Source organism: Pagrus pagrus (assembly GCF_965226575.1).
Source record: "Pagrus pagrus genome assembly, chromosome: 8".
Classification (NCBI taxonomy): Eukaryota; Metazoa; Chordata; class Actinopteri; order Spariformes; family Sparidae; genus Pagrus; species Pagrus pagrus.
Window position 1 is genome coordinate 33,344,071 of NC_140192.1, and position 15,308 is coordinate 33,359,378.

Below are 15,308 nucleotides of genomic sequence, written 5' to 3' on the forward strand. Positions count from 1 at the left end.
ATGTTCTTCATGAAGACCAGCAGTGGATGTGCAACATCATTGCTGCATGTACCATACTGCACCATACTGCACCATACATGCAAGATGCAAGACTTGTATAATAATACAATGTGACTAATAGAGCTGACGAAGATACGTCTCACAGATTAGTCCAATTAGTTTAAATGGCTTCATTTCAGTCATCTGAGCTCAACAGTCACAGCTGAGCAGATATCCACCAGATACGTCAGTTACATCCTTCAGTGATGGCAGAACCTCCTCCTCATACAGCCGTCACTTCTGACTCATCACTTTCATTTTAAAAACACATCAGTGGGATCATCTCTGCCACATTACTGGATTTCACCCACTTTTAACACAGACAGAAGCAAAATTCTCATTCATGCTCCAGACTCCACTGTTGTAAATCTTCTTTACCCCATCACAAAAAACCCAACTAGTCTAAACTGCAGCCATTACAATTCACTACAGATTCTCTCCTCACCTCACTAACTCCTCGTTCCATTCAGTCAGACTGCAGACATTCCCAAATTCACACTCAGATTAGAGGCCGGGGGCGATCTAACTATCCTGAAGTTTAATAAGAAGTCCACTAGCAACAGAGCATTTTTAGGCTCCGCATCCTGTGGAATAATTTACCACAATAGATCAGAGAGACAAACACCAGAGACGCCTTTCTATTGAGACTGAAGCGTCTGTGTTCAATAAATCAACTCAACTGACTATAAAACTTAAACCTTCCTCAAACTGCTTTCTTCTCTGTTCTGATCTTTTTTCTGTATTTGTTTTTATGTGTAACGCATGTCATTTTACTTCAATTAAATTTGAATAAACGTATTTACAGTTTACTATATAAATATTAATATTATATTTTAGGGACTTCCGGTGGGCTTAGACCAAGATGGCGACGTGATTTGATTGCTCCACACAACCTCGCAGAATCTAATATAAATCCCTGACTTATATTTATTAGTTCAACAGCAACCATGGTTGAGAGAGGGAGAACAGGGAAGCCGACAACTGTTGGATTACGTGCAAGAGATGTTGCCGGGCTGGCTGAGTACTGATAAATCCATCACGCTGGAAAGGGCTCACCGTACACTGGGCCCGGCAAAACCGAACCAAGACAGAGCAGTCCTCATACGTTTTCTGAAGTTCCAGGACCGGGAATTTGTTTTCCGCTGCTCCAAAGTGCGTGACATCAACCACAATGGAAACAAACTCTCCTTCGCCCAGGACTTCTCCGCTGAGACAACGAGGCAGAGACGTGAATTCAACGCAGTCAAGAAGCTGTTTATTGATGCTGGCTCCTTCCGGGGGTTCCAACAAAATCCATGCAGAATAAGAGAACTCCATAACGGCAAGATTCACCTCTTCTTGTCGCCGGAGGATGCGGAGAAATCAATCAATCAATCAATCAAACTTTATTTCTATAGCACATTTCATACAAATCAATGTAACACAATGTGCTTTATACATAGCGACAACATGAATACAAGACAAGTGCAGAAAGTCTGTGCAATTATACAAAGAACCAGCGCATGCAGCTTTTACAAATCTTACAATATACAGAACAGACACATGCATGCGCACGCACAGACACACACATACACATACACATACACACACACACACACACACAGAAACTTAGTCATAAACTTTAGAAAAAAGGAAGGTTTTTAACCTGCTTTTAAAAATGCTCAGTGTAGGAGCGTCTCTCAGGTCCTCAGGCAGGGTGTTCCATTTACTTGGGGCATAGATACAGAAGGCAGCCTCCCCTGCTCTAGAGTTAGTACGAGGGATGGTTAAAAGACCGCTGCCGGTGGACCTGAGAGTTCTTGCTGGTTCATATCTGATGAGCATGTCTTTTATATACTGAGGTGCGAGGCCATTTAGAGCTTTATATACAAGTAGCGGAATCTTAAAATCAATTCTAGTTTTGACGGGGAGCCAATGTAGGGATCTAAGAACAGGTGTAATGTGTTCGAACTTTTTTGTTCCAGTGAGAACGCGTGCAGCCGCATTTTGAATTAACTGTAATCGCTGTACAGCTGATTTTGGGAGGCCAGTAAATAGACCATTACAGTAGTCTAGTCTACTTGTTATGAATGCATGAATTAATTTTTCAGAGTCTGCTTTTGACAGGAAGCCTCTTAATTTTGAAATATTTTTTAAATGATAAAAAGCGGATTTTGTGATGTGATTGATATGGCTCTTAAAGTTTAGATCACTGTCTATGATTACACCCAGATTTCTGGCTTCACTTTTGCTCTCCAGGGACAGAGAACTGAGATGAGCTGCAATTCTCTGTCTCTGAGCCTTTGCACCAAAGATGAGTAGTTCTGTTTTATCTTTGTTCAGTTGTAAAAAGTTCTGTGACATCCACAGGTTGATGTCCTCAATACACTGAGTTAGGGAGTGAATGGGATGTAGGTCATCCGGAGATATAGATAAGTACAGTTGTGAATCATCTGCATAATTATGGTAATTTATGTTGTGTTTCTTTATAACATGTGCGAGTGGGAGCATGTAAAGATTAAATAATAATGGTCCAAGAATCGAGCCTTGGGGTACTCCACACATAACACCTACTTTGTCTGAGACAAAGTCTCCAATGGACACGAAGGACTGCCTGTCCTGTAAGTAAGTTCTGAACCAGTTTAGAACTGGGCCAGATAGGCCAACCCATTGTTCTAGTCTCTCTAATAAGATATCATGGTCAACAGTGTCAAAGGCAGCACTGAGATCCAGGAGCACAAGGACAGATAGTTTATTAGAATCTGTGTTTATATGCAGATCATTCACAACTTTGATAAGTGCTGTTTCTGTGCTATGGTGAGGTCGAAAACCAGATTGATAAAAGTCTAGTAGGCTGTTTGATGTTAGATAGTTGTTAAGCTGGAAGTAAACTGCTTTTTCAAGTATTTTGCTGAGGAATGGTAAGTTGGAGATGGGCCTATAGTTAGCAATAACTGTTGCATCAAGATTGCTCTTTTTCAGAAGTGGTGTAATAACAGCTGTTTTAAGTGCTGCAGGAAATATACCTGATTGAAGAGAGCAGTTAACAATGTTTAATACTTCATGTGCTAAGCAGCTAAAAACAGTTTTAAAGAATTTGGTAGGGAGAGGGTCCAAGCAGCAGGTGGAGGACCTGAGCTGCCCAACGATATCGTCTAGTTTTTTTTGGTCTAACAGGACAAAGTGGGACATGGTAGCAGTCATAATCCTGGAGAACTGGAGGGTAGGTTCATTTCTGGATGTTGATGCACTAATGTTCTGTCTGATAGCTATAATTTTATCGTTGAAAAATGTGGCGAATTCTTCACATTTTTCAGTGGACAGCATTTCTGATGGGGTTGTAGATGGTGGATTAATAAGTCGGTCAACAGTGGAGAAGAGCACTTTACTATTGTTGATATTTTCATTAATGATTTTAGAGAAGAAGGACTGTCTGGCCTGTTTAATTTCTTTGTTGTAATGATTGAGTCTATCCTTGTAGATTTCATGGTGAACCTGAAGTTTGGTCTTTCTCCACTTTCGTTCTGCCTGGCGACACTCTCTCTTAAGCTGCCTAACAACCACTCCATTTCTCCAGGGAGCTTTTTGTTTTTCTATGTTTTTAGTTTTAACAGGTGCAATGTTATCAATGATATTTTGTATTTTTGAGTTGAAGTTGTTCACAGGATCCTCAGTTGATGAGGCCATGAACAACGATAACTCATTCACAGTTTTCTTGAAGGTTTCAATGGTGTTGTTGTTAATGATACGTTTTTTGATTGTTCGGGTACCCTTCTGTTGTACAGGAAAAACAGACACATCAAAGAATATGCAACAGTGATCTGAAATAGCAACATCCATGATACAGGGTACGGTCATGTTAAGTCCTTTTGATATGACTAAGTCCAGAGTATGGCCCTTATTGTGGGTGGGCCCTGAGACATGCTGAGTGAAGTCAAATGCCTCCAATAAGCTAATGAAGTTTTGAGCATCTGGGTCTGTTTTATTATCAACATGGATATTAAAATCACCTGATATAATTATACTATCAGTGGAGACCTTGGACAGTAGCTCAGAGAATTCATCAAGAAAGCCATATTTAGATTTTGGTGGCCGATAGACCGTGATGATTAAAATTGGAGCATTGCAATTTATAGATATAGCAAGGTGCTCAAAAGACGTAAATTCCCCGAGGGGGATTTCCTTGCAGCTATAGAAATCAGGGAAGAGAGCAGCTATCCCACCGCCTCTTTTATCAGGTCTGGTGGTTTGGAGGAATTTAAAATTGGGAGGTGCTGTCTCAATGAGTGCAACTGTGCCATTTCTGTCCAGCCAGGTCTCAGTCAGTAGAGTGAAATCCAGGTTATGAGTGCTTATAAGGTCATTAACTATAAATGACTTATTAGTTAGTGACCTGACATTTAATAAAGCCATTTTTATTGTTTGAGGTGCATGGCTTTGTGGGGGACTGATAGTTTGAGTCCGAACCAGTAATAAATTGTTTTGATTCCTGTATGTTACAGGGACATTTCTGGATGTGGGTCTATGGTTTACTAATACAGGAATTTGTATCGCAAGATGACAGTCATTACCGTTAGTAGAACAGGTTGGACTCACCAAACATCATTAGTGAAGAGAGGATTTTAATGTGAGTTCCATGTTCATAGCGAGGAGACGTGATCCCTGAAAGTTTGGATGTACTCCATCATGTCTGAAGAGGTATGGGCGGTTTAAGAAGGTACCAAAGTTGTCCACAAACGGTATGTTGAGCGAGCAGCAGTATCCCTTGAGCCATGTATGAAGTTGACGGACACGGCTGAATTTTATGTTTCCAAAGCTGGGACACGGCAGCGGGCCGGAGATGACGAACTTGCGGTCTGACTGTAGAAGACTGTCCATAAGCGTCATGAAGTCCTCTTTAAGTGTCTCTGATTGATTGTTCCTGAGGTCATTAGTTCCGACGTGGATAATAGTAGTGGTGGCAGACGGGTTTTCATCCAGCAACTGTGGGATTTTGGAGTCTATATCCTGGACGCGGGCACCCGGGTAGCAGAGTGTTTTAGCCGCGGGCAGGGTGATGTGTCGGACCATGGATGATCCGACAATGAGCACGGACGGAGGTCTGAGCCGAGTTGCCGGCGGCTGATGGTGAACCTCGCGGGAGCGAGGTACCGAGGGTGGGCGCCGCACCTGAGTATGCGCGTCTGACCGCCTGGGGGGCTGGACCTGGGCGGCAGAAGGCACGGCACGGTCTGCAGTAGCAGTGGAGCCACCAACCGGCTCGGGGGCGAAGGCCAGGACAGAAGATGGATGGTCGTCCAGCTGGAGCCCCACTGGGGAGCGCGGTCCATCCTCGCTATCCAGGGCCTGGAATTTATTGCTCAGCAGCAGAGTGTCAGGTGCGCGCAGCCGGGGGGAGCGTCTAGCCCGAGAGTTGCCGCTCCCGACCCGGACCCACGGCTCCGAGTTGCTGGGAGTGGAGCAGGCTTGGGTCCTGGGTTTAGCCCCGAAGATGGGCCAGATGTCATCATTCAGGGTCCGGGCATCAGTTGAGAAGATCGGCTCACCTCCGGTGGTGACAGAGCCGGACCACGGAAGAGTGGCTTCGCCGTGAGCTGCGGCAGCTGAGCACTCGGTGAACGGGCCAGCACAGCAGGTGGAGTTCACCCGGGAGAGTTGTGACCTCCGAGAGAGATGAGCAGCGGCTACGGACGAAAAGCCCAGGATTAACTCATCCTTGTGTAGAATGTCCTGTTTCAGTCGTCTGAAGTTTTCCTGAAGCTGTGAGTAAGCCGGTTGGCAAAGTTCACACATAGCCACGATAGCGTCAGGACCGCTAGCAATAGCAACCGGCTAAAAACAAACCTTGCTAAGCTAACGTTAGTTTGGGAGGGTGCAGTGTCTTAGTTCAAAACAGTTAAAATCCACGTCCGATGACCAAATCCTCTAACTGGCTAAAAGACACAGTTAAGAACGATCAAGATCTAAAAAGTGTATCGTTAAAATATAGCGTAAAACCGAGTTAAAACCTGATGCCGACGGCACGTTAGCCAGTAGTGCTAACTCTGCAGCTAACTCTCAGTGTTGCTTCCCTCCAAATCTAGTCAGTCGGGTGAAACAATGGCTGTAAACTGCAGATTGCTTTTTATTTTTCTTTAATTACCAGTTCAGCAACATTAACAAGCACGAAATAAACTTTGAGGTGAGGTTCATGACCCATGAACATGTAGTTTCGGCACACAGACAGAGCACAGCACAGTACAGTCCGTCTCTCACCGTCCAAATGTGATCGTGGACTCTGAAGTGACTTCATGGGTTTGTTTACAAACAGAGAATCAGCTGATGCCTGTTGACGATGCACTAAATAATATTATAGCTGTTTGTGATTCAGTGAAAATGAGGATTCAAACAAGAGAAAGCTGAGCCCATGAGACAGAGAGAAGAGTCTGTACTTACCATTTCCCTTTTTTCATAAATTCAGGCAATAAACCTGCTGTTACCAACCCAGCTGTAGTGATTTTTGACAACGGTGAGAAGACACACCATAAGAAGGGTGACACATATACTGCACATCACGCTAATAGTGAGAAAAGACTCGTTTCAAATCAAAAGCAGGCTTCCACAACGACCCCAGGACTTAACAAATACTCACGTCAATCTGATGTAGCCTTTCAAAATAAAAGCCCGTTACACGTTCATATTTCCTTTACATTAAGGTTAAAGTTTAAAAAAAAAAAAAAACTACCCGTTATTACTCGACTGTTCCACTTCAGACTGGTAGTACTAGACCTCGGGATGACACCCAGAAAAAATCAGGTCAATCTGATGTGGAATTTCAGGATAAAAGCCCCTCGAACTTTCATAATTCACTGTATTCTATGTACAGTAGGATTAATTGTTTTTTAAAAAACTACCTGTTATTACTCGACCATTCCACTTCAGACTGATAGTACTCGACCTCAGGATGACACCCAGGAAAGTAGGATTTCTGGGTGTAAGATTAATATTTAAAAAAAAAAAAAATAAACATTAATTGTGGGTATTGTTTTGGGGGTTTTCTGACTGCATGGTTTGTGGACATCATTCATGGTCTGCCTGGGATAGGTTTACCAGTGAAGCTGCTCTTCAGTTATGTGGATCAGCATTAAGTCCTACAAATGTTACAGGTTTTGGAGGGAGATGAAGGAGAAGGGGGAGGGATTAGAAGGGTTCAGGGGTTCACATTGTTGTGGGAGGATATTGTTCAAGTCTCCCCAGATATGTGTATATGTATGTTTTTTTTTTTGCAGCAGCCTCTTTTTTGTCTTTTCTTTTGTTTAAAGGGGACATATTATGCAAAACTGACTTTTTCCTTGCTTTAGTATGTATATTTGCGTATCCGGAGTGCCTCCCCACCCCCTAAGTATGAGTTTTGACAACGAAGTCAATATTTTGTACCTGGCAGAGTCAGGAATTGAGTCTCTAAGCGAGCCGTTTGGATTTCGACCGGATTGTGACGTCACAATCCGGTCTTTTGCATACTCTTTGCGTATCTCCTCCCACATTACGCCAGCTACCTGAACCAGGATCAGCCATTTTTTCCCCCTTGCTAACTTGTACGCGACAGCCTGACCGCTACCATGTACAACCCGAAAGCCAAGCACTGCTGCTCTGTCGTCGGATGCACGGATCCTCATGTTTCGCTACATCGCCTCCCTACCAAAGAGGATATCAGAGCGAAGAGGCTACTTTTTATTTATCAGGGTCTCAGCTTCAGTGAGCAGAAGCGTTACGGTCTGTGCCAGTCACTTCACCCCGGACTGTTTCAGCAACCAGGGTCAGTACAACGCTGGACTGGCAACAAGATTGTCCCTTAAAAGATGGATCCATACCCACTGTCAGTGATGGAACTGTAAGTATTTAAAAAACACTGTAGTTTGTGTAACTTTGGCCGTTTAGCACATGAGCTAACGCTAACAGTGGGTGTAAATATGAGGCTGAGCTAACATTACATGTGAAGTTATCAACGTTGGGCTTACTGGCCGTAGGATTCACGATAATGTTAATGATACGAAACGTTTATTTGTCATATCAGCACTCTTTTAAAACATGACGGTGAATTGAGAAAATGAATTAGGATATTGAGATTTTATCACTTCTAACCAGCCGGTGACCCACTGCTCGGCCGTGAACATGGGGAGGAGACGGGGTGAAATGTCTCAGTTGTTCGCGGACAGTGAGCTGCTGCTCTGCGGTGAACAAACAGAGGAGACGGTGTGACATCGTCTCAGTTGTGTGTGTCAGTTGTTCGCGGACGTTTAGCTGCTGTTCCGCGGTGAACATGCAGAGGAAACGGTATGAACTGGTCTGTTATTCACAGCCAGTGAGCTACGTTCATTCATTGGCATGTTGTGCTAAAGGACAGTGTGTAAGCAAACTTCTAGAAGCGTGTCTTGTCTGAATGCACTGCTGACTGTGTGACAGCCCGAGGAGCTGCTGTAGTTTGGCAGATGTCATGGCTCTGGGAGACTGTCCTCTGACCGTTTTTTCTGTGTGTTGGTATACATGTAATACGTGTGTAGCGTTAGCCGTAGCGTTAGCTGTAACGGTATAGCTAATGCTACAGCCTGTAGCGTTAGCTGTAAGCTACAGCTAACGGTACAGCTAATGCTACAGCCTGTAGCGTCAGCTGCTGGCATGAGAGACCAGACCTGAGAGTATCAAAACGTTATCTGCAGTAAAGCAATCACTACTTTGTTTTGGAGCTGGAGACAAGAGCTACCTGCTACATGTCTGCTGTGCTACTATCAGTTATATGCAGGCACGGACACAGAAAAGCTGCGTTGCGCTGTGTATTGCTCGTTGTTTTTTTTTTTCTCAACTTTATTGAAAGTTGCTGTGTAGCGCTCGTTGCCTTGGTCCCGCGATGCCGTCCTCACGTCTTCCGGTCGGCAGGAAGAAGTGGGCGGTGCACGCAGTAGCTTATTAGCATAAAAGGGAAAGTCACTGAATCCGGCCGCTGAGAGCAGGGCTGTGAAACTGGTGTGTAAACAACCCTGCTGTGCTCAATCCTTCGGTTTTTTCGACCAAAGCATGTTACTAACATTCCATTTAGACACCAAGGACCCATGTCAACAAGCAGAAATGAGCATAATATGTCACCTTTAAATACGTATGTATCATGACTATAACTCCTCTAACATAAAAAATAACGAGCTGGAATGTCGGGGCTTCGGAAAATAACAAAATTAAAATGAGTTATGAGTAGGATTAGACATCTCAAATCTAAAATCATATTTTTGCAGGAAACTCACCTGACAATTGCAGACTTAAGGCGTGTGGCCTGGCCAAGTAATATATGCATGTTATAATAATTATGCAAGGGGAGTGCTTATCCTTATTAATCGGACAATACCATTGCAGATTGTTAAAACTATTCAAGACCCAGGTGGAAGATATGTTATCGTCCAATGCAATATCCTATCAATGACATGGAACCTAGTGAGTATTTATGGTCCCAATGAGGATAACCCCAGTTTCTTTAGGAATATCTTTCTTGACTTATCTACCATGAACAGATTTTTTATTTTAGGAGGGGACTTCAATTGTGCTTTAAAGAATCCTGATAAAAATCATTATTCCCGTTATTCAAGTACATATAAATCACATTCCTGCATCGATTATTTCATTATTTCCAAAGAACTCTTACCCAAGGTTAGCGAATGTTGGTATAATGGTATCATGGTAAGTGACCATGCTGCTGTATCATTTAAAATCCAAATTGACAAAATTGTCCATAGCCCACCTAATTGGAGATTCCAGGCGAGATGGCTGCAAGACCAAGCTTTTGTTGACACTATTGGCTCTAAAATTAACAGCTTCTGTGGTTGAAACAAGGCTACCATGATCAAGGAGAGAAGGCTGGAAAACGTTTAGCCTGGAGAATAAAAAAAACAGCAAACTGACGGAGCAATAAATAGTATTAGGACACCGTAAGGGACTCTAACAATAGACCCGCTAGAGATAAATACATGTTTCAAAGACTTTTATGAATCCCTATATAGATCAATGCAACCAAGACTCGGATGCGCAGGAAACATTTCTTGATCAGCTTCAGTTTCAGTCATTATCTGACGACATAAAAAATGAACTGGATAGGAATATAACAGCCGAGGAGTTGTCAGAAGCAATCCAAAATATGAATAGTGGTAAGGCACCTGGGCCTGATGGGTTGCCTAGAGAATTTTACGTTTAAAACTAAATTGGTAGAGCCACTTCTAAATATGTTTAAAGAATGCTTCCAGGAAGGAACTCTTCCACCCACTATGAGACTAGCTATGATAACCCTCATCCAAAAACCAGGCAAACCATCCACAGAGTGCTCGTCATTTAGGCCAATCAGTCTGATGTGTAGTGACACTAAAATACTTACTACTAGCAAGAAGATTAGATCCACAACTTCCTAAACTTATAACGAAACCCATTCTGATAACGATCAGAATGGGTTTGTATGAAATCGTCAAGGTTTTCATAACATCAGAAGAGTCCTTAATATATTACATGAAAAAGCTGGTGATAAAGATACAGTGGTACTGTCATTAGATGCCCAACAGGCATTTGACAGAATAGAATGGCGCTATCTTTTTAAATTGCTACCACGATTCGGATTTGGAGAGAGATTCCTTAGATGGATTCATGTTCTCTATACAAACCCAGTAGCATAGATTCTGACCAATAGTGTTGTCTCAAAACCATTCAAATTACAGCGTTCAACCCCACAAGGCTGTCCACTATGACCAATGCTATTCACTTTAGCTATTGAACCTCTCGCTATGGCTGTCAGGGCCCATGATAGCCTCGCAGGCATCCAGATAGGCGGACATAGGATATCTTGCTGATGGCGTCATCCTTTTTCTGACCAGGCTTAAGGATGGCATTCCAAATCTTATTACATTAATTCAAAAATTTGGAGAGTTCTCTGGATATAAAATAAATTTCTCTAAGTCATCACTATTATTTCTAAATAAAAATGAACGCCTGACACCAACTATAAAGACACCGTTTACAAATGCAAAAAATGTTTTTACTTATTTAGGTGTTAAAATTACACCTGAAATCAAAACTATTGTATCTTCAAATTATGACTCGTTAACAGAAAACATAACAAATACATTAAACCGCTTGACAGTGATGCCAATTTCAATGATCGGCCGTGTTAATATAATAAAAATGGATATACTGCCAAAATTCCTGTATCTTTTTCAATCAACCCCACTCCCACTTCCCAAGTGTTTTTTTGATAAAATTAATAACATTCTTGCACAATTCATTTGGAACAATAAAAAAGCTAGGCTGCGATTGAAGTTGCTTTACTTGCTGTATGAGAGAGGTGGCCTTCGTCTTCCAAATCTGTGGTGGTATTACCAGTCTGCTCAATTACTCTCTGCTTCGTTTTATTTTAGCTCAGATATTCTTCCAGCTTCGGTACACATTGAGCAAGCAACTACATCAGAACTACCCCTCAAGCTGTATCTATATTCAGCAGATCTTAAACATTGAAAAAAAAAAGGCAAAGAATCCTTTTTTTTAAAATGTCATTGACATTTGGCATCGTGTACACCAGCATATTGGAGACATCCCTGCTTTATCTCGTTTTTCTCCTATATGGGGAAACCATTTTTTACCAGATTTTACACCAGGTAGAGGTGATGGTGGTTTCAAGCTTTGGGCAACCAAAGGTGTACAATGTGTAGGGAACCCATACAGAAATGGCAAACTACTTACCTTTGAGCAAATATGTAAGGAGCATGATATACCAAAAAAACATTTTTTCAAATATTCACAACTGAAACATTTTATATCATCAAAAAATAACGACCTAATATCTGAGCCACCTTTGACAAATCTTGAAAACTTAATCATTACAAATCTGGTTAAAAGGGGTCTAGTATCTTTGTTTTATGGGATATGTGATATCTCATGAAAGACAGATTAGAAGCATGGAAAGTCGATACTGAGGAGGATATACTTGAAGAAGACTGGGAAGTGGCATTCTTAAAGGCACAGCAAAATACAATTATTACAAGATTGAAATTGCTCCAATATAAATGTCTAATGCGAACTTATATCACCCCAGTAAAATTGATTAAAATCTGTCCAAATATTCCAGATATTTGTTGTAAGTGTTTAGAGGAAAAAGGAACATTGTTCCATTGTGTTTGGGAATGCTCAAAAGTACAATCATTTTGGCAGAGTCTGATGGGGGCCATTTCCCAGATGGTGGGTAAGAATGTTCCCCTGCAAGCCAAACTCTGTATCCTGGGTATATACCCTGAAAATTTGGTCGTCAATTCTAAACAATCAGTATTGATTGATTTTGGGCTTCTTCAAGCTAGAAGACTGATTGCTCTTTTCTACAAAGAGCAATCAATTGTAAATATACAATTGCCCTCTGTTAAGTTATGGTTGAAGGAGATCGCAACATGTCTTGCGTTGGAAAGACTTACATATATTGTTAGAGGGAAAAGAAAACAGTTTGTTAAACTATGGAAACCTTTTTTTGAATTTTTGGAGGATGAGAATGTTGTAATAACTTATTGCTATTGCTGTGGTCATTGTTATTTGTATGTTTTTCTTATATGTAAAAACTTAATAAAATATTGTTTAAAATATATATATATACATATATCTCAGATAGATGTTTATTGGCGTGATGTTGTTGCATTTATAGCTTCAACAACTTAGATAGCTTACCTTAATGATGTGATATGTGATATATGATATACTTCAACTGCAGCTGTCAGAAAACTAACAGCCTGTGTTGTGATTAATGGGTAAAAAGTGGAAGGCAAATTACCAAACAGTGACACAGTCCACAACAACTACTCTCGTCTTAGTGTGGTATCAGAGTGTCTCCCGGTGTGTTGCATCAGTGTTCCCCTGTATGACATGAGCTGTGACCCTCCTAAACATGTCCTCATCTACCAAACTCAAATACTTTCAGATTATGTTTTGACACTGACCTCTAAAATGTCCAGTTAAAGAGACCTTGACATTTTGAAATTCCTTCAGAAGACACAGATTTCCTGCTTGATGGACTGAGAACACTCTTTGACTTAGTCTTCCTTAAATATCTCTGTGCAGGTGAACCTTAACATCAGTGAGCAGACTGAACTGTACAGACTACTGAGAGACAGCTTCTCACTGTGTCCTGATGACTAAACCACAGAGACACCTGCTGATAGAGGAAGGAAACCTCCGTCTTTCTAATACCTGTTCTATGGTGACACGTCAAATGGCTGTCAGAAGTGCATATAAAGTTATTTTGAACAGAGAATGAACACTGACAGCAGTCCAGCGTTGGCTGAGGCTGTGTTGGCAGCCAGACAGTGGCCTGGAGAGATAAACTCCCCGGTCCAGCTGTGGGCCGGTCAGACGGTGAGAGGGCTCTTCCCTGTAGCTGCTCAGCCTGCCCTCCATGTTCATTTGAGATGGTAATCTGGGAACATCCAGAATGACTGCTGTAAACTGGATTATTCAGATCACTAAGCGTTGTGATTATCCCATGAATCACCACATTTACTATGTGTTACAGTTACAAAATGAATCATGAGCCTGCAGCTCATGATTCATTTTGTAACTGTAACACATAGTAAATTTATGTGTTTACTATGTGTAATTACTATGTGTAATTATTACTGCAGGCTAATAATGTTATTATGCTGAGTGTTGGCATTTTCTGCTGTGGTCTGGTCCATATGTGACCAAACACTCAAACATTGCACCAGTATGATATATTTGGCCAAATGTGGTGCATCATTCATCATGAATCTGGCATGAGTTAAATGTTGGCCTCTGCTGGCCGGATGCTTTTGACTACATGGACACTGTTTTATTAAGCATCTTAAAATTCCTTCTAGGAATCGTGCTGTAAGCTTCCATGTATGTAGGACTAGAACCAGCCCAGCTCAGAGCAGGACTGAGAGTTAGTGATGAAGCTTCCTACACTGACCTTCAGCAGAAGGACTTCTCCTCTACTCTGAGGCAGAGCTCAAAGGCCACCAGCAGAGTGCTGATAAAAAACGGAAATGCTTCATTAAAACACTGGTATTCTGTTGAGGGGCTGGTATAACCTGAAGATTCAACAGGCAAAAACGTTAATTTTGCGCCCTGCTTCGAGGAGAGAGTGTGATGTAACTGTTTTACAACTCTGCAGAGGAGACATTAACACTAGTAAACAGCAGTTTAAAGTTCAAAACTACCTTTTAAAGTTCAAAACTACCTTTTTTAAAAGAAAAAATGCTCTGAACCCAAATGTTTTCGGTGCAGTTTGTTTTTTGGCACCATCAGAATTCGATGCATATACGCCTCCACACACTCACTCATACAGAGGCAAACAGTTTTGTGACTCCCCGCAGCTCCATCAAATAGGCTCCTTTGCTCGGTCTGACAACATTGCTGTGGAAACGCCTCGTCATATACCTTCTCTCCTCCCTTGCACACACACACCCACACCACACGTACCGTCAGGAGCGGCATTCCCGCCGCCCCCATTCTTCCGAGCATAATGAATAATCCATGTGGAGGCAGTTCAGCAGCAGCACCCAATATACCTTTAGCCTTCATCTTTATGGGCATGTATTACAGTTCACAGTGTATGCAAAAATATGACTCTGAAATGAAAAAATAATTAAAATCTTGCAATGAAATGTACTTAAACACACAGAAGGCAACACAGGCGAGCCACTGGAGTGGGTTAAACAATAAAGATATGCACAAATGAAAATAAAGGGAAATGTAATATTTGGTCCTTATATTACCAATTTCATTTTATATTATAGTATAGTTATATACTATATAGTATAGTTATGGTATAGTTATTATAGTTATACCCTGCAGCCAGCCTCAAGTGGCCAATCGAAGAGCTGCAGGTCTTGGTACTGACCCGTTGGCTTCATTTTTCAGCCCCTGGGGTTAACACTGGATATGACATGTATTGTAGATGGTGGTATTAAGGCGTATGGTATGTACAAATGTGAATGTGTCAGTGTTTTGCAGAAGTTTATCCTCTTCCAGCAGGAAGTCGGTGATTCTGTGCTGCTTGACAAACACGGTCCATGTTTAGTATCTGACTGAAATGAAACAACCGGTTCACCTCATGTTTAACCCAAGCTCCGGTTTAAGACATCCTCATCATGTTCATGACACACATGTTCATAACATCAGTACAAACAATCTCCTGCGCAGGAACACAGGTCTGTAATGTGAACAGTAGAACAAACTCAGTCCAGTACAATGTTACTACAGTATGATAACAGCCCCTCTGTGTGATC

The 15,308-nt window shown here is 41.8% G+C and overlaps 1 protein-coding gene across 5 annotated transcripts in view; it reads left to right on the forward strand.

Annotated features, from left to right (window-relative positions):
* Window positions 1–15,308, forward strand: part of apba1a (amyloid beta (A4) precursor protein-binding, family A, member 1a) — a 155,015-nt gene that overhangs the window by 114,365 nt on the left and 25,342 nt on the right. The window lies entirely within an intron of this gene.